This window comes from Procambarus clarkii, chromosome 42 (genome assembly GCF_040958095.1).
Source record: "Procambarus clarkii isolate CNS0578487 chromosome 42, FALCON_Pclarkii_2.0, whole genome shotgun sequence".
NCBI classification, from domain to species: domain Eukaryota; kingdom Metazoa; phylum Arthropoda; class Malacostraca; order Decapoda; family Cambaridae; genus Procambarus; species Procambarus clarkii.
The window spans coordinates 9,409,792-9,429,489 of record NC_091191.1 but is presented as its reverse complement, the minus strand read 5'-3'; the positions used below and the strand labels follow the sequence as shown (position 1 = coordinate 9,429,489).

The following is a 19,698-nucleotide window of genomic DNA, read 5'->3' as shown; positions in this document are numbered from 1 at the left end:
GTTTTTCTTTAAAGAGCGCTGTTTGTCAACATAATTGTATTTGTGCTGCTTTTTCATCTATGTTTTCATTTCTTGTTTTCATTCTACTCATTATGCTCAATTAGTATTAAGCTTGTCATTTAAGTTTATCATGCCCGAAACGCTTTGCGTAATAGTGGCTTTAGGTATGTACTAGCTCTACCTATAAGTCAACCAATCTTTGTAAAAATTTATTGTATGTATGTACCTTACCTAAATGAAATTATTATTATTATTATTATTATTAATGTTATTTCTCACTAACAAATTGATCTATATGCAGTCTGAAACTCGCCTATCGAAACATTCATAACGTTGATTCATAAATATCCATCAATTTAACATCATCTCAAAATTATAAATAATAGTATTATATGTTTAATGTTTTATGCATCCAATGTTATTAATTCAGATCTGTCATTAGTGTTTAAGATGTACATGTATCGTAAAATGCCCACACTGAAAATTTGCACTTTGAACTAAGAAGCACGCTTTATTGTCCAAAAAAATATTTAAAATACATGTCTTTAGTTACACCTAACGTTCAAAGCATCAAGTATACAAAATAATTATCAAGTAAAAGCGCTAAACCAGTATATTATATAGCAGGGGTGGCCAACCTTTTTAACTGCATGCCACAATCGCCATCTTTAATGGAAAATTTTATCGCGGGCCAATCAGAATTTTGGGGAATATATTACTATTTCGTGTCTTTTAAGTAAAAAATCCATCACTAAATCTTGCATTCATTCAATCATACATGACTTACACCAATCGCTCTTAGGATATTCCTTTATTTTGCTTCTCTTAGAGCAGTTTTAGATTGCATCATTTGAAAGGTTCTCCCGATCCTTATAAGGTTGTTCTACCCTGCTGATAGTGTGAATATTTTATATTACCGTTTAAGTGTAATTCTCGCTGCCATATACATCCACATAATTTAAAGTAGCAGATTTTATCGTCAGCAAAAGAGCAAGCAAAAAATAATTCAGATTTTTTATCTTATCAGACAGCATAAGTTTTTAAGTTTTCCCCAACGCATTATAGGGCCCAATATCATAATCGTTTTACTTGGCTAAAGTACAATAAAAGAAAAGAAAATTAAAGACATTATTTTATTATTTCTTCATCCCTTATGAATAATACATAAAAATTACACCATAATCACTGCATACATCTACCAAGTGCATCGGTCCGTGTACTAAACCAAAATTAGCACAATTATAAGCCTGCCAACAATGGTAGTGATGCAACACATGAACGGGACAATTGACTGACTGATTGATGAAGATTAAGCCACCCAAGAGGTGGCACGGGCATGAATAGCCCATAAGAACCGGACAAAACTTGTACGTCAGCACGGGAGACATCTCCCGTCACGCAGGGTGCAGTCGCACCTCCACAGATCTCCAGTATCAGCTCTTGATACTGGCTCAAAAGGGCCACCACTTACGGGCTATTCATGCCCGTGCCACCTTTTGGGTGGCTTAATCTTCATCAATCAATCAATCAATCAATCAATTCCGGGAGGTCAGTGTCTTCCCAGACACCTACACAAAAGGATGATGGCTTTTGCCACGCCCTCCACCCGGTGCCTCGGATTCCAGCACCTTACTCTAAGTTCTAACTAATACCAATATAAATTAATCGTAACTTCGACACTAAAAGTTCCTGTAGTGAAATAGGTTCAAATGATAATTAAAACGTAAGTCCCTTTAAAATAAAAAACGCTTACTCATGAAAAATAGAGCGGCCTCTCTTGGAGAGGATGGTATAACATGTACTGCTATGAGAGTACAAGCTGCGCTGCCAAATAGTCCTATGCTAAAACTGTTTAAACAAAGCCAAAGGCTGGCTATCTTACCAGACCGATGGACACACGGATTCATAATACCCATACGTAAGCAAAATATTGAAAGTTAGACATATTTTACTGGCATTCTGTATCTGCAGTTCTTAAAGAGTATTATACTTGGAATGTTAATCGCTTCTAACTAAGTACCAACTTACTCCTAACCTGCATGATTTCATTCTGGGAAGAAGCACTCAAGCTTGGTTTGCTGAATATTTTATTAGGCAGGGACCAAGCTCTCATGCGGCATGTATTGACTTTCAAGAAGCATTTTAAACGGCAAACAGAGAATTAATCTTATAAGAACTAGCTTCGTTTGGAGTTAGGGAAGACTTGTTGACATGGCTCAGGGGGTTACCTAACAGAACCGCCTCATTCGTTTTTAAAAGGGGTTCATCGTAATACAGTATTTTGTCCTATTTAAGCTGGCTGCACTTCAGAGTGGAGTGCTTAGTCGCACAATTTTCAATGCTTTATTATACAAATTCGTAATTAATATACACACAATAGCTGACAGCTGTCAGCTATTGTGTGTATGTGCTGATGACATGTGCATTGTTGCAAGATTGCCAAACTCGATTACAAGTTGTGCTTGATTCTCGTGTTGCTGAAAGTGTTGAATGTGGTACAACACCGAGGATGTGCAATATTTCTATAACACAATGGTATGATTAATATTTAATTCAATTTTGTTCTCATCATCCTAATTTTGGGACATAAATTGTACCAGTATCTGTTTTAAGCTAAATATATAAGCTAAATATTACGCTTATAAGCTAAATGTTACGTTTTTAAGCTAAATGTTACGCTTTTAAGCTGAATGTTATACTTAAGGCTAAATGTTACGCTTAAAGGCTAAATGTTACGCTTATAAGCTAAATGTTACACTTATAAGCCAAATGTCTGCGCCCCACCATTCAGGTATCATACACACTCATCATTAAGAAGGCCAATTAGAATCTTACTATTCTAAAAGCAGCTATACTTGAAACAATAGCCTCTTCTATATTAGCCTAAAGGTCTCAACGATCAATATGTTTACACTGATGGCTCAAGCGCCAACAGTACGCACTGCAGCAGCCCGTGGTTTTATAGAAGCAAAACTTGCTCACAGACTATCAGTGTCAGGTTAATTTAAATTACTGGTTGAACCCCATACAAAAAGAACTAGCTGCACTGCAGCTAGCTACCAATGCACACACAAAAAAAACACAGGGGAGGGTGGGTAAAATTGGGATTCAAAGACTACGCTTCAAGCGCCTGGTCAAAGACCGGGCCACGGAGACCTTGACCCTCGAAATCAATGCAAGGTAACCAGCCCGAAAATTTCTGCACGCTAGAGAGCAATAACCTCATAAAACTATCGTAAATATCCTGCTCAAAGCACAGAAAAACAAAATTATTATGTATTTTGAAAGGATTTCATCTCGTACAAAAATGACACTAGACATAGCAGCCAAATTTACATGCAACAAATACGAAATTGAGCTAGACCTAGGTACCTGTTGTTAACATTTTAGTGCTCTAAACCTTCAGGCCTAACAAGAGAGAAATCACATACACTCAAAGACAGGAAAGCACTGGTCCACTCACAAGTTGAGTGGCGCTGCCCAATAAACTCGCCCCTCGGGGCAAAATTTAAATTTAAATTGAACTGGTATAAACAAAAAAATACGATCTGTTTAAATCTTGCAAGTGACAAATCTCCCAATCTCCTGACTGTCCTGAGTGCTGAGCATGTGTAAATTCTGCGTGCAGGAACTGGGTCATACTCCCTAATATTATATTACTGAATGTCCAATCATTAAACCCTTTAGACCTGCCAGTATGATGTACTTAGAGCTTTACTGATACTTGATTCACTCCCGTGTTCATTCGTATTAAAGCTAGTACACAGCTGAACACATTTTGAGTTGTGTAGGCTAATAATGCTGCAGGGATGAGATCGAGAACCACCAGAGGAATACTTGTGCTGTGGATTTTGACCCAAAGTCTTTAGGAACGCTTATGAGGAAAGGATATCTTCGTCGTGGTGTATTATCATATTAACAGATGTATCATTATTATTGTTACTATGATTATTAGTGCATGTGTGTGATTGATTGATTGCGTGCGTACGTGCGTATATTTACCTTAAATGATATTTACTTACCCTTTATTTCGTCTTCGTAACACAAAATCCATTATTTATCCAAGGTAAATTACAATCCAACTCTATCTTGCAGTTCATATGTCAAGTTATATTTTCTAAAGAAACACTTCACCAGTTTTAAACAATTGAAAGGGTTACCACAGACGTCCACACCAAGCACCATGCCATCATATGTCTTTAACATGAGTTCATGCAGCCTAGCGTGGCAGCTCGCCGGAGTGAAGCCTGCCCACCCCACTCTGTCCCGCGCGCGCACCCAAACATCCCAGCAGGTGCACAAATTATTAAGACGGCCCTGAACTTGACCAAACCCAGCCTGCTTGACAACAGTCCTCGGTTCCTGGAGAGTGTTTTGATTTTCCGGTGTTCGTTTTCTTGTTGAGATAATGCTTGGTTTATTCAATAGTTTAGGACTACACATTACGTTTTTGTGGTAGTTGGTCTTACCTCTGCGTCTAATGTGTTTTATCACCTGGCTCTGCTTTTATAATTATTCACACGAAAAAACTATTATTTCCATATCTTTCCTCGAGAAGCTTGAGCAAATCTCCGAAGCCTTAGGATTAGCAACGAGCGACCCGATTCCAGGAACTTGGCAGGTCTGTATAGTGGGTCACGTACGCTACGCAGTTCCTGGAATGGTACACACACACACACACATACACACACACATACACACACACACACACACACACACACACACACACACACACATCTCACCACAACACTCCATCCAATTCACTTGTGTGTGTGTGTGTATGACACAAACAACTTAACCCTTCATTAGTTTAGGGTACTGTATAAATGATGTTACTTTTTTTAACATTGTAAAAAATTATATATATATATATATATATATATATATATATATATATATATATATATATATATATATATATATATATATATATATATAATTAGGATGGTTAGGTTTTATTAGCAACATAAATAATTTAATTTTCCTTCGTGGCCATACATTTTCTCACTCACACACACACACACACACACACACACACACACACACACACACACACACACACACACACACACACACACACACACACACACACACATACACACACACACACACATTCTGAATTTACATGCTATATTTTTTCTTTCAAATTACTTCCGGGTTGTGTCAGGAGTGAGCTGAGACTGAGGATCCCAGCGCTTACACATTATCAGCATTAAAACACAACTATTTTATCATCAAAATGTCTTGAAATCTGGCCTGATTACGGACCACAAAACAATTAATATGGGTTCTGCACGAAAGGGTACTGTTTGTAATTGTACACCAACCAAGATATTGTACAGTATCACAGGCAACGGCCTCTAAATCTGTACAATACATGTTTAACACGTATAAATTGTCCTTGTGAAATGGTCCAAACTATTCTTTCACCTGGGTGTTAACGGTTACTCGAATATCTTGGGTTTGTTAAGCCTGTTTGGTGTTAGAAATGGAACGCGAGATGATCCAACATGAAGATACGATGCTCTTTGACACAAACTTCTCGCTGAAACCGATTAACGCCATCGAAAGCAGCCTTAACCTTCCGCATGTCCGTGACACCTCACGGGACATCACCGCTGTTACTGAGAACACCGAGCTGCGTATTATTGTATTTTACAGGGTCAGAGAAGGTCACTTACCCGTTAGCGTGTCTTGAGCTTGTTTAGTTTTCTGACAAACTTCCGGTTAAACACCATTAGGCTACGATTTTCTCTTGTTAACCTGCTTCTTTCCCGCATACACAAACACTTGGAATGGAATGCATTAGGTGATGTGGTGGAGGCTGACTCCATACACAGTTTCAAGTGTAGATATGATAGAGCCCAATAGGCTCAGGAATCTGTACACCTATTGATTGACGGTTGAGAGGCGGGACCAAAGAGCCAGAGCTCAATCCCCGCAAACACAACTAGGTGAGTACTTGTTAGGCTTCACTAAAGACCACAGGTTTAATATTATTTACTTTACCTTCCCAACTTGTTTATCGTTCCAACAAATTAAGAGTAAATAAATACGGCACGCTACATAAAGCTCGTTCAGAGTAACATGGCTGTGGTTTCGATGTTTCTCAACATCTAGTATCCACTGTTATTTTATATTCTAATAAGTACCAACAGGTGGATAGCTGGCCGTGCAGGGGCCAGATTCACGAAGCAGTTACGCAAGTATTTACGAACCTGTACATCTTTTCTCCATCTTTGGCGGCTTTGTTTACAATTATTAAACAGTTAGTGAGCTCCAAAGCACCGGGAGGCTGTTTATACCAATAACAACAATTGATTGGGAAGTTTTCATGCTTGTAAACTGTTTAATAAATGTAAACAAAGCCGTCAAAGATTGAGGAAAGATGTACACGTTCGTAAGTACTTGCGTAACTGTTTCGTGAATCTTACCCCTGGTCTGCCTAATAACCCTTTAACAGGTGGCACATCAGAAATTTACATTCCGAATGGTGTACATTTCCCGGATTTAAAAATTAAGTCTTTGCCAGTTTTTGGAAAACATCATTTGTGGCCGTAACCGGAAAACATATAAAGGATGGCGATGTAATTGTTAAATGTCAGAGATGGCCGTAACCAAGAAGATATCAGGGATAGCATAATTTTGTGTAGAAAACGTCAGAGATGGATCTGATTGGGAAACTGCCACGAAACACGCCTTTAGCGCTCCCATTCACAATATCTGCTCAGCAGTCACTAGGCTGCAAAGCGTCTACAACGCCTGTAGGTGTGGAGCTCTTGTCTTATTTATTTAAAACATCAATCACCTAACGACGCACTGCCTTCCGATCGATGCATGACGCAGACACCAACAACATGGCCATGTGACACCCTAACAGTGTCCGATAACAGCTCCATCACAGCCTCTGGTAACAGTAACTTGCATATTTGGTTATTGCACAGATGCCGTTGTGTAGACTTGCCAGTCTCTGGTCCCCAGTGACGTTCATAATTCCCGCGCAGGTCAATGAACTTTGGGGGCGTCCTTCAACTTGACCGGTCCTGCACTGGGCCAGGCGAGAATTGCCAGTCGATAGTTATAGCAGCTTAGCATTCATGAGTTTATGTATCTACCATTTAACATCACTGGGGTGGTGGTTTGAATGTATAAATTTTAAGTTTATACGCAGCACTTTTCTCTCGAAAGGCGTTTTTCTAGTTGATTTTCAGTCATCTACTGTATTTTACTTTCCCATTTAGCAAAATACAAACAGTTTACGAATAAATGTTAATAAATAAGAGTTCCATAAAATATCCCATAAGGGTGTAAAGGAAAACGTATGACACCGGGTAAAATACACAGTTTATACGGCACAAGTCCGCGGCCACCACAATACCTCCCAACACAACAGCGGTGAAGGGGACGTTGGAATGTGCGGACCAGCGCGCGCACCTCACCTGCTCCCGTCACCTAATAAAAAACCACCACCATAACACCACTACCACCATCACAACACCACTACCACCATCGCAACACCACTACCACCACCAGGAGAGTGGTGTTGTGGTGAGTGGTATCTATAATTTTGATATGATTATATGTTGTTTTAGTTAGCTACTGAGAACGAAATGTCCATATCACACGGGCGATAATGAGCCCCTTAATATAATATGATGACATACAATCCTTTATGTATGTCATGAAGCACCTGTCCTGCTTCACATGTACTCCTGCCTCCTATCTTAACAGCGTGCCCTGCTTCACACTGTTCAGGACTGTTATCATATTTATTATTTAACCCACGTGAGACTTTATTGACTAAGACCATGCTTGTAGCGTCTGGCCTTCCCGCAACTCACGTGAAAATATTTACTCACAATACAAATCCAATCGATCTGTTGTTCTATGAGAAGGTTGTGGATCTTGTTTAAATCAAATCTCTATACTTGAGTATTTGATAAACAACAAGGAACATTTTTTGGGGCTCTCGCCCACACTAAAAACACATAAGTGTAATTTGTGCTGCGTAACCCACTGTGAGAGTTCATGGTACACTGAAGGCGAACGACAGTGTGTCGACAGCTGTGGTGGACTTGCTGGGAGACATGATAAGTCTCAAGGTCATTAATAACTGGGGTCCCCTCAGTACTGACCCTCCGCCATGGTGCTCCACCGTCTCGGTCTTAATTAATCAGGTACGCTTCTGTAGAGTGCTGGATTTTACACTAAACAGGAGAATTTGACTAATAGGGGGAACCTACAACAAGCAGGACAAATTGTCTACAAATACAATAATTTTACAATAAATAGGAGAATTTGACAATACTTCTGGGAATTTTACAATAAATGAGGGAATGTGACAGCAGTTAGGAGAATTTTACAATAAGGCATTTTAATATTTTACCAAAAATTAATTGCCAACTGTAACTTCAGAAACTTCTTCAGAAATATGAGACCCTTCTGAAGATGTATTATTAAATACGAAAGTTTTTAAGGAAATTCCTCTTTCAATTCTTCCTCCGTGGTCTGACACTGTCACATTTTTCATCACGTGTTAATTTTCGTGATTTACACACACACACACACACACACATATATATATATATATATATATATATATATATATATATATATATATATATATATATATATATATATATATATATATATATATATATCACTCACACACACAAACACACACAATCATGGAACTCCAGACAAACACTCTTCTAGGAATCCTAACCTTTTGCGGAATAGTTTAAAAATATCTGGTTTAGACGGTTTGACATTTTGATTTAGTTCATTCATTATGCACTCTATTCTAGTAAATAGCCTCTCCCAGTGCTTACACTATTTAGAGAGAACCGCCCAGCATTGCTTTTAGAAGAGATGGCCAGCCCTCACGCTATTTGGAGAGACACCCAGTGGTTACACAATTTAGAGAGATCACCGGATACAACACAACTATATGGCAACCTATCTTATTACCATGGATAAATTACCTGAAATCCTTGCACTGTACCCACATTTTGCTTCCAGTAGATGAACGACATATGCGATTCAGAAACAAGTAGTGTATTGTGAGGACTAATAATAAACAGAAGCTCCCCTATGACTCTGTAATATCCCCATTGGCCAAACTATTATGTATTAACGACAAGACCTACCATTAATGTATGATGACTTACTGTAAATATGTAGCTCTTGTAATAGCACTTTCTCTGTAACTAGCTGACATTGTATCTGTAAGGTGTGAAGGATTGAAGAAATTGTTTATGTAATAATCTAAGATGAGGTCTGATAAAGACCTTTTGTGCCCTCTGTAATGCTTTTGCGCTACCGCTCACAGGATGAGTATGGGGTGCACAATAAACTAGCCGCCTTCGGCGGCAACAATCAATCAAATGGTCCCATGCTATTTACACAGTTTTATGAATACCCCCAGACCCTTATTTTGATAATGTTTAGGAATTTGTGGTGCTAGGATATGTAGATTAACTTTTTCAGGGATGTCCTGCGTGGGCCCTATGCCTCTGGCTGTCACCACTAAGTTCAATCATTTCAGCCTTACTTTGGCGGTGGATGAGTGTCTATATTGTCTTGAGTAAGGTTATGATCATTGTGTTAATAAGCTTTTGCGCTGATACGTCTCATGTATACATGTAAAGAATCTGGGAATAATGATGTCTGACGACCTAACGTTTAGGGAACATAACCAAGCAAATATTGCGTCAGCCAGAAAAATTATAGGAGGGATTGCGAGAACCTTCAAATCCAGAGATCCCATCACAATGCTCATACTATTCAAATCACTTGTGCTGTCCCGCCTTGAATACTTACTGCTCGATGCTCACTTTCCCCTTCAGAGCGGGAGAGATTATCGAAATAGAGTGCTCGAAATGTACTCTCATGATCGGAGAAGAGAGATATCACATAACATATACATGGAAAATACTGGAAGTCCCAAATTTGCACAGTAAAATAAATAAATATTTTGTTATGTTGACCCCCTCCTCCCCCCATGGTCAACATACTGGAGTGAACGATATGGAAGGAAATGCAGAATAGAGCCTTTGAAGAGTAGAGGGTGCCATAGGCACAATCAGAGAACACTGATTGGACATCAGAGGTCCACGGTTGTTCAGTATCTCCCCATTATGTATAAGAAATATTGCTGGAACAAAAGTGGACTTCTCCAAGAAAAAACTGACAATTCCCTTCAAGAAATGCGGGACCAACCGGGTTGTAGTGGATATGTGGGCCCGAGAGCCGCTCTAAGCAACAGTCCGTTGGATCAATCTCTCACAAATGAAGCCTGGGCCCCAGGCCGGGCATGGGGAGTAGAAGAACCCCCAGAACCCACTCCAGGCAGAACCCAAGTAATACGGTGTCCATATACCACAGTGTCTCTATTATGGTGCTTCTCAGTCGTGGAGCCATTCCCCTTTCCTTGTACAGGCAGGCAGGCACGGCAGCCTCGCTAGGCACCATGGCGCGCGCCGCCACCAACTACCCCAGGTCACCTGATGCTAACCCGGTGACGCACGAGTCAGCCAGGAACGTTTGTAGGCTGGCTGGCAGGCGAAGGGCCGGGCCTCCTAGGTAGGGGGGAGGGGTGAGATGAGGGAAGAGGAGGAGTGGAGGGGCGTATATGAGTCACCTCGCCGCGCACACTCTGCTAATACGCCCACCAACACCAGCGAAATCTTCAACACTGCATACTAATCCATTGCCACTACAGCCCATGCTAAAGCGTTCACCGTCACCCCAACCGGCATTACAATCATCAACAAATATCACCACACTTATCTACAAATTTTACCACAATCATCTACACATATTTACAACAATCATCTATAAATATCACCAAAATAATCTGCAAATATAACAACAATCATCTACAAATATACCTAGAATCATCTACAAATATGACCGCAATCGACTACAAATATCAACACAATCATCTACAAATATCACCACAATCACCTATAAATATGACCACAATCATCTATAAATATGACCACAATCATCTACAAATATGACCACAATCGACTACAATTATCACCACAATCATCTACAAATATCACTGGTCATCTACAAATTTCACTACAATCATTTACAAATATCACCACAATCTACAAATTTCATCACAGTCATCTACAAATTTCACCACAATTTACCAATTTCAGCACAGTCATCTACAAATATTACCACAACCATCTACAAATGTCACCACAATCATTTACAAATTTCACCATAATCATCTTCAAATATTACGACAATCATTACAAATTTCACCACAATCATATAAAAAATTCACCACAATCATCTACAAATGTCACCACAATCATCTACAAATTTCACCACAATCATCTACAAATGTCACCACAATCATCTACAAATGTTATCAACAACAAAACACCAATCACTGCAAAAGCCACATTGACTCAGAAAATAAACATGAAGTCTAACATGTCTTCAAAGCAACATTCAACATGTCCTCAAAGCCCCATACAACATGTCCTCAGAGCCCCATACAACATGTCCTCAGAGCAACATTCAACATGTCTTCAAAGCCCCATACAACATGTCTTCAAAGCAACGCCCAACATATCTAAGGCGCCATATAAGAAACACACATATTGAGAACTGAGCTAAAACATCACATGAGAAAACTGAAGGCATTACACCACGATCAATTTAACATACTAACGTGAACTAAACATTTCGTGGATAAACACACTACGCATTCAGGAAGATTACATCAAGTACTGATAAGGGTAAATTTACTTTATATATAACATACCCTGTACCTGAATTGACCTGTGTGTGTGTGTGTGTGTGTGTGTGTGTGTGTGTGTGTGTGTGTGTGTGTGTGTGTGTGTGAAAATTAGAAAACTTATATGAGAAAATGGGTAATGAAGAAAATGGGAACGCATAGGTAAACTTAGGAATACCCGTGGTGAGTCACTGGCCACACCACCAGCATAGATCACAGGTCACACGGCCACGGTGAAGGGCGGCGCAACCTTGCCACTGACAGATAAATATGAGACGCTTGAAAATGGAAAATGAACTGTATATTAGTTGGTATATTTCAGTTATGAGGATGAGACAAGAGACTAATGATGGGTGATGCAGACGCAATTAGTGTCCGTATTCTCGTATTCGGGGAGATATATTTACATGTAGTGCGGTGATCAGTGATGGTGACCATTTTACAGAATGGGCAGCTAAGCCCTAAGCTCCGCGGGGTTGGTCAAACCGGGAAGGTCGCGTTCGAGTAAGTTTATTGAGATAATCAAATACATTCCGAAAGAACATTGTAGCTTGGGGTATTTTTACCCTCCCAAAGGTTCTGTGTTCGATTCCCAGTGTAGGGCAGAAACGTTTGGGCAACGTTTCCTTCCTCTCTTCACCTGGCAGCAAATAGTTACCAAGGAGTTAGATGACTGTTGTGGGTTGCATCCTGGGAAAGGTCAGTAGTTGACCTAGAAGGCGCCTCGATAAACCTAACAGGCTAATTTTATGATACTAAAAATCCCCGTCTCGCAAGAATGGTCTAGGCGACTGTTGTCGTGTTACATATTGGGAGGGTCAGTAATTATCCTGGAGCAGGGGTGGGGATCCATCCGCCTTAATATTCATGTGAAATACTAGTAAAACCTTGTATAATGAACAATAGATATAACTGAACTCGTGCAATGCTCTAGTAGTTAGAACTAGACATAGGATAATCATAACTATGACATATGATAATTATGACATAGACATAATCAGACATAGGATAAATGCTGTAAGATGCGAGAGTATAACTACTGTATAGAATGAGAGCTGTATGAGATAAACTGTAATAGATCAGTCACAAGGGTTGACAGCATTACATGTTCTGTGAAGATAATTAATGAGAGTTAACAGAGAAGAAAGGCAAAGGTTGAAACTTGTACATCAACAGAGGAGAGTGTCAGGGAGAGAGCTCAAGCCATCATCAACAAAGTCGTGCTAGTCACTTTGCAAGACTATATATATATATATATATATATATATATATATATATATATATATAAAATGGATACATATGTCTACAGATTCTTGGGGATATGCAAAAATATGCAAAGGAACACATGATATTTGGATAAATGCAACATATGTATAGGAACAGGTGGCATTTTTGGGATATACATCACATGTATACAGGTGTTGGATGGTGAGGGAAACTACCATTCCATTTCAGGCTGTAGAGTTTAGAGTGTACACAGTGTAGTGCAGACACTACACTACACTACGTTACGCTACACTACACTACACAAAGCTGAGTAGAAAGGAAAGTTTCAGGAATATAACTTATTTTTTGTGTACAGACTTCGGCATTGAAATTTCAATTAATTGATTTAAAGTTAGCGAAGCCAAGTTGGTAATTACGAGGTCGAAAGTTATATTAATAAGGTAATTTGGCCTCATTCAAGAAGCCACCGTAATCATCATTATAACTAACTACCGTCTTGTATGCATACCGCAACTATACCTATTTAAAGGTAATTATATTTTTATCAAGATGTTTCTTAGTATTAATAGCTAACATTCTGTCTAAAATGCAGAACTCTAAAATACTAAAATACCCCTAAATTCTGTCTTTTTTTTGTACTTTTTTTTCGAAAAGATTATTAGTGTTTGTACTGAATGAGATAAAGGCCGTTTTCTTTCAAGCGCCCAGATGCTCGACTACCCCAAGATGTAGTCACTGGCAAGGACTCTTAACACCCCGCCCTCTGCCCCGGGGGTATGTATGCTCATCCTGGGAGTGAGTAATTCCCAAGCTATGTCTGCCTCCATTGCCTTGGCATCTTATCGTCACCCCTTATTATTCTCCTCCCCCGATAAAGCAGTAGGTATGACTCACCCATTAATCGTATACACTTGTGTCGGTTAGATAACATGTGTCATTCTTGACATTCATATATTGATTAGACGCGTTTTGAGGAAGCTGTCAGACTCCCTGGTGTATCCATGAGGTCGACGTATAGCCCGCCATGAAGGGGAAATTAACCCGTAACTGAAATAGTTTTGTTTTTGAAGATAGCGCTAGTGATTATGTGAAGGGTACAAGATAACGTCAAATACTCAGGCGAAGGGTGACGCTGAGGAGTGAATCATGTACATTAAAACACAACTTATAAGTGTTTCTACTGAAGAATGTGAACCAGGCTTGCTTTGTTTACCATGCATAGTCCACCACAACATGATATTTGGTTTGTTTACCATGCATAGTCCACCACAACATGACATTTGGTTTGTTTACCATGCACAGTCCACCACAACATGACATTTGGTTTGTTTACCATGCACAGTCCACCACAACATGACATTTGGTTTGTTTACCATGCATAGTCCACCACAACATGACATTTGGTTTGTTTACCATGCACAGTCCACCACAACATGACATTTGGTTTGTTTATCACGCGTAGTCTATCACAGTACCTGGCTTGCTCTATTTAGCATGCATAGTCTATCACAACAACAGGCTTACTCTGTTTATCACGCATAGTCTACCTGTCCTTGCATCCGAGTGGACTCTGGGATCGTAGTTTTAAGGGTCCGAGATCAATTCCCGGTCGAGGAAGAATTAATTAAGCAGAGTTTCTTTCACCCTATGCTTCTGTTCACGTAGCAGTAAATAGGTACCTGGGAGTTAGACAGCTGCTACGGGCTGCATCCTGGGGATGTGTGCGTGCATGTGAGAAAGAAATATGTAGCAAATACAACAGAAGAAAAATAGGTCGGGAGTCTGTACATTACAGAACCGACGGTTATGAAGGCGGAGTCCAAGAACTAACTGCCCGATCCTGCAGGCACAGTTAGTAAATTAGCAGAAGTAAATACAGTACCAGGCTTGCTTTGTTTAGCGTGCCTTGTAACTTAACCAACTTGCAAAAAGTCTCACGCAACTCGTGCATTCAGCTTTGTAGTTTATTTTATCTAAAAAAAATAATAGATTTACCCAGGCTCTGAAAAGAAACCTTCGCAACGCTCTTATTTGATAAGGTTATCGGTATTTATAAGTATATTTCTCAATATATGGGACATCCACAAGGAGTGACCAGCTTCGGTTCCCCAGCCAACCCCCCCTCCAGCATCTTATATAGAGTTAAGGTGACTTCAATAGGCCTATAACACACCTTCATCCATGTGGAAGCGGTGATGATGTTGTTTTATTCATGAAAGATGAATTTAGAGTAGACATTAATCCCCTCGCCTTCATATTTATTACATTTTGGCAAAATTGCGTTAATAAAGAAATATATATTTGTTTCTAATTGTGTTGCTTTGTCTTGCCTTCATTACAGATGTACAGCAACAAGCAATTGAGAGAGGGGGTTGTGCCTTTCGACGATCCGCAGGGCGGTGGAGTGCGGCCGAAACACGTAAGTCAGGCTACGAGTATTTATTTTCTCATGAATAACCTATGTAGTCTTACTGGGCCACATCTTCATCTCCCTTGTTTGACCCCTTTTGTTGAAATTGAAATTGAAATAAGTTTATTGAGGTAAAATACACACAAAGGGCTGAGGTAGCTCAAGCTATTCTCACCCCCGTTCAGTACATCGTGTTAATACATACATATAAACACATCACAAACAATAAACATATTACCAAACATTCTGAGAGATAAACATCTACATTTCCTCCTTCCCCTTTTGTTGGGTGGTTCAAGTTCAAGTATGTTTATTGAGGCAAGAAAGAAATACATCTCAAAGGGATAGAGTAGCTTAGGCTATTTCTACCCCCCCCCCCCCCCCCCTGCTGTTTGGTCAAGCCGAGATGCGAGTTACAACAGTTGACTAACTCCCAGGTAAGCGAACCCATTACCAATTGGCTGTGAGCCGTCTGTGCTAACTACTACGCAACATCTTAAATTTGAATTTAAGTCTTAAGTCTCCCTCAATCTTAAATTTAAAATTCCTAAAATTTGAAAGAATCCTGTACTCTGAAGTGAGTACTTGTGCTTGTCTTCGTAGACCACGAAAGTACTTGTGCATTAGCGTGGGTGTGGGCTGCAGCGGTTAGCATGATGCAACATGTTCAAGATTGAGGTGGGGGGAGGGTTGGGGGGGCAGGTGGCCCCCCCAGCGGGAGGGGGGGGGGGGGAGACCGAGGCATGCAGGAGGAAGGCGTGGCTGAGTGTGGCAGACAATCATCACAATCCTATAAAGTCAGAACTTACACAATTCATCAATTTCGCTTAGAAATTACTAGTGCTAGATTTGGTTGTAAGTATCCCTGGGAGTTAGCACCACTTCACCTGTTGATGTTCACTTCACCAAATATAAACTTTGTCAGCAAAACCTTTCACTATATAAATGAATGAGAAAACTCCTGAATGATAGCCAAGTGTAGCAAGTCTTCCTACTACAGCTAGTGTGCACATTGTAGTACTGACAGGAAGGGTAGAAATAGCCTAAGCTATTTCTTAGCTTAGGCTATTTCTAAGCCTAAGCGTAGAAATAGCTTAGGCTTAGCTATATCCTCTTTAGCTATATGAAATATAGCTAAATAATAAGGATAAGCTATATGAAATAGCTTATCCTCTATCCTTTTGAGATATATCTTAATAGTTTCAATAAACGTACTTGAACTTGTAGGACTGACCTGCCTTTGTGTCTTACGTACTTCCCTCATTGCCACCTAACACTCGCTACAGTACATGCAACTTGATCATTAATTTACTGAGCTAACAAGCACGAGGTTTAGTGCCTGAACCCATTGTGTAACTTTATATATATATATTAACAATTTACGCAATTAGTTCATCGATACTGTAACTAAACAAATCGTTATTCAGCTCCTGAACCCATCGTGTACCACTGCAACTTATATCCCACTGAAAGGGTGTTGGTTACACGACTCGTGGTTCTAATAAGCTAACTAGGCTAAGCTTGCTGTAACTGTAAACAGACTGTTGATAGTTCACGCTAACAAACCCTGTAAGTTCATCTGTTATGTTAGTTTCTCAGCTGAAAGAAAATTGAGGCTTGAGTTACTGAGCGCATGTGCGTTTTCCTTTCCGACCATCGCTCGCAGAATGGCTACGGGACGCATAATAAACCAAGTTAAACTTACAAAGACGACTAGAACGTCAATTTACGCAAGATCAATAACAAATGCATTGTTGTTACAAGTTCAGTTGCTAATAATGGTTTTGTAATTTGATGGTATTCCTGTTGCGGCGTGGGCCCCCACCAACAACGTGACGAGGTGAGGCGGGTAAAAACAGCGAACAAAGCCAGCCCCGCAATACCTGCAGGAAATATCTCTCACATAGACCAGTGTGTGCCAACAACACTTCATTTACCACTTCCCCAGTATCTCCTGACCTTGTTTGGTTGTATCCATAACGTTTAAAACATGGGAAAGATATTGTGTGAGCACTTTCGCAATTGTAAGGAAATTAGACTTATCTGTTGATAATGTTCCCGCCAAAACGGTGAGATTGTAAGCAGCATCTGGCAACACTGTCCCGACCAGCCCCCACCACGTCAGGTTTTTCTTGAATACTTTAACATATGTATCAGAGCTCCATGCCCAGAGTGCTTGGGGAGAACGCAACACCACATTCATTCTCTTTCCGTACATTCACACGCGCACATAGAGTGTGTGTGTGTGTGTGTGTGTGTGTGTGTGTGTGTGTGTGTGTGTGTGTGTGTGTGTGTGTGTGTGTGTGTGTGTGTGTGTGTGTGTGTGTGTGTGTGTGAGAAACTAGGTGAGTAACCTATCTCTCTCTCTCTCTCTCTCTCTCTCTCTCTCTCTCTCTCTCTCTCTCTCTCTCTCTCTCATTTGGTTGGAAGCAGTTTACAAGAAGGAAAAAAAAATGTATTTGTGTATAATGAATATGGCAATTCCTGAGACGGTGTGTCAAGGCCCTAGACTCCGGTCTTCATAAGACCAGCGGTTTGGGGACTAACCATCCTGTGTGATGGGGATTTTATAGCATCACCTAGTTAGCTTTTTTTGACACACTGTACTCCACTTCATATAGTCTAGGGTAGCTGCACTAATGCAGATGTACCTCATAACTTAATAATAAAAAAAAAAAAAAGGTTTGGGGACTTTTATTACCACTGCTGCCTTATTCACTCTTGTGTTGATGATATCCTCAAAATGCATCCGGAGTCTGCCAGTGCAGACTGCCTATCACATGCCTATCACAATTTCCAGTATAACAAACTGGAAATTACAAACGGTAAATCTGAACGTTTTTCTTTGTTTAAAAATTTGTAGCCTGTGAAAGGCCGCGCAACTTTATGTTTTAGAAATAAAAGAAACAAACTGAAAACCTTTACAGACACGCCACAGTGTTGGGCGTGGCGCTAGTGGTCGTCTTAGATGTGTCAACAAAACAGTATTGGATTTGGCCAGCGTTGTGGAGCAGCGTTCTTGCAACCTCCAGTGTTGTGGGCAGTGAACGCTGGTGGGAGGACCAAACGCGGTGTTTACTTCTGGACGCGTCGCTTACACTAATCTCCCAGTGCAGCCCCCATTGGTTCTTGCTTCATCGGAGGCTAGTTTAGTGTGCACCTGAAAGTCCTGTGGGTGGTAGTTTATTGTGCTCCCCAATACTCATCCTGTGGGTGGTAGTTTATTGTGCACCCCCAATACTCATCCTGTGGGTGGTAGTTTATTGTGCACCCCAATACTCATCCTGTGGGTGGTAGTTTATTGTGCTCCCCAATACTCATCCTGTGGGTGGTAGTTTATTGTGCACCCCAATACTCATCCTGTGGGCGGTAGTTTATTGTGCACCCCAATACTCATCCTGTGGGTGGTAGTTTATTGTGCTCCCCAATACTCATCCTGTGGGTGGTAGTTTATTGTGCTCCCCAATACTCATCCTGTGGGTGGTAGTTTATTGTGCTCCCCAATACTCATCCTGTGGGTGGTAGTTTATTGTGCTCCCAATACTCATCTGTGAACATAAGTTTATTGTGCACCCGATACTTATTCTTTAAGAGCTAGTGCAAAAAATATCACGAAAGACTGATACGAACGACAATACATTATTTCGTAGTGGAGGAAAATCATTTTTAGCTTAAAATTGTTTTTAATGTCGGACATTTCAGAGTAGTTGTTTTTGCTTTTAGACCGCCCAGCTTACTTGTATTGTATATAAGTCCTTGACCTACTAGAAGCGAAATATGGATACAGTGGTGTGGGAACCCAGAGGTTTAGCAGTGTGGTCACTTCCTAGCTCGCAAGTAAACAACCCCGTTCAGGATAAACAACCCAGCGGGTTTTCTTCCTATTGGGGAGGTTGTACATGCTACTATGGCGATGTGTCCACTCACAGGATGAGTGGCGCTGCCCAATAATCTCGCCTCTAGGGGCAAAACTAACCAACCCGTCCTCTACATTTTCCTTAACGTAGGAAATCCAACGTCTTAACCTAACCCGAAATGCACAAAGCCATGCCACCCACCTACCTAAGGTAACCAACCGATGCATAGAAAACGAATTTTTTAGTGAGTCTGTACTTTTCAAAGCAGGTTGCATTTGGTACGTTAGTTGGTTATCAAATCTGCATAACCTGCGAGGTGCGTTGGTTACGCCGCGAGAACGGGCTGGGTTATCTTAGCGTGCCATAGCCTGGTGTAGGCTGGGTTGCTGGCTATACTTCACGCGCTGATTCCTCTTACAAAGAATGTCACTTGTCGCTCCTAT

General features: G+C 40.4%; 2 protein-coding genes across 9 annotated transcripts in view; one reads left to right on the top strand and one right to left on the bottom strand.

Moving 5' to 3' along the window:
- LOC123770276 (mitogen-activated protein kinase kinase kinase 13) overlaps positions 1-19,698 on the bottom strand; it is a 116,166-nt gene that overhangs the window by 16,892 nt on the left and 79,576 nt on the right. The gene's annotated exons all lie outside the window — the stretch shown is intronic.
- LOC123770280 (uncharacterized) overlaps positions 15,387-19,698 on the top strand; it is a 92,551-nt gene continuing 88,239 nt past the window's right edge. Inside the window, exon 1 of the mRNA XM_069339880.1 lies at positions 15,387-15,407. The gene's annotated coding sequence lies outside the window, so the exon portion shown is untranslated. The remainder of the gene's footprint in view (positions 15,408-19,698) is intronic.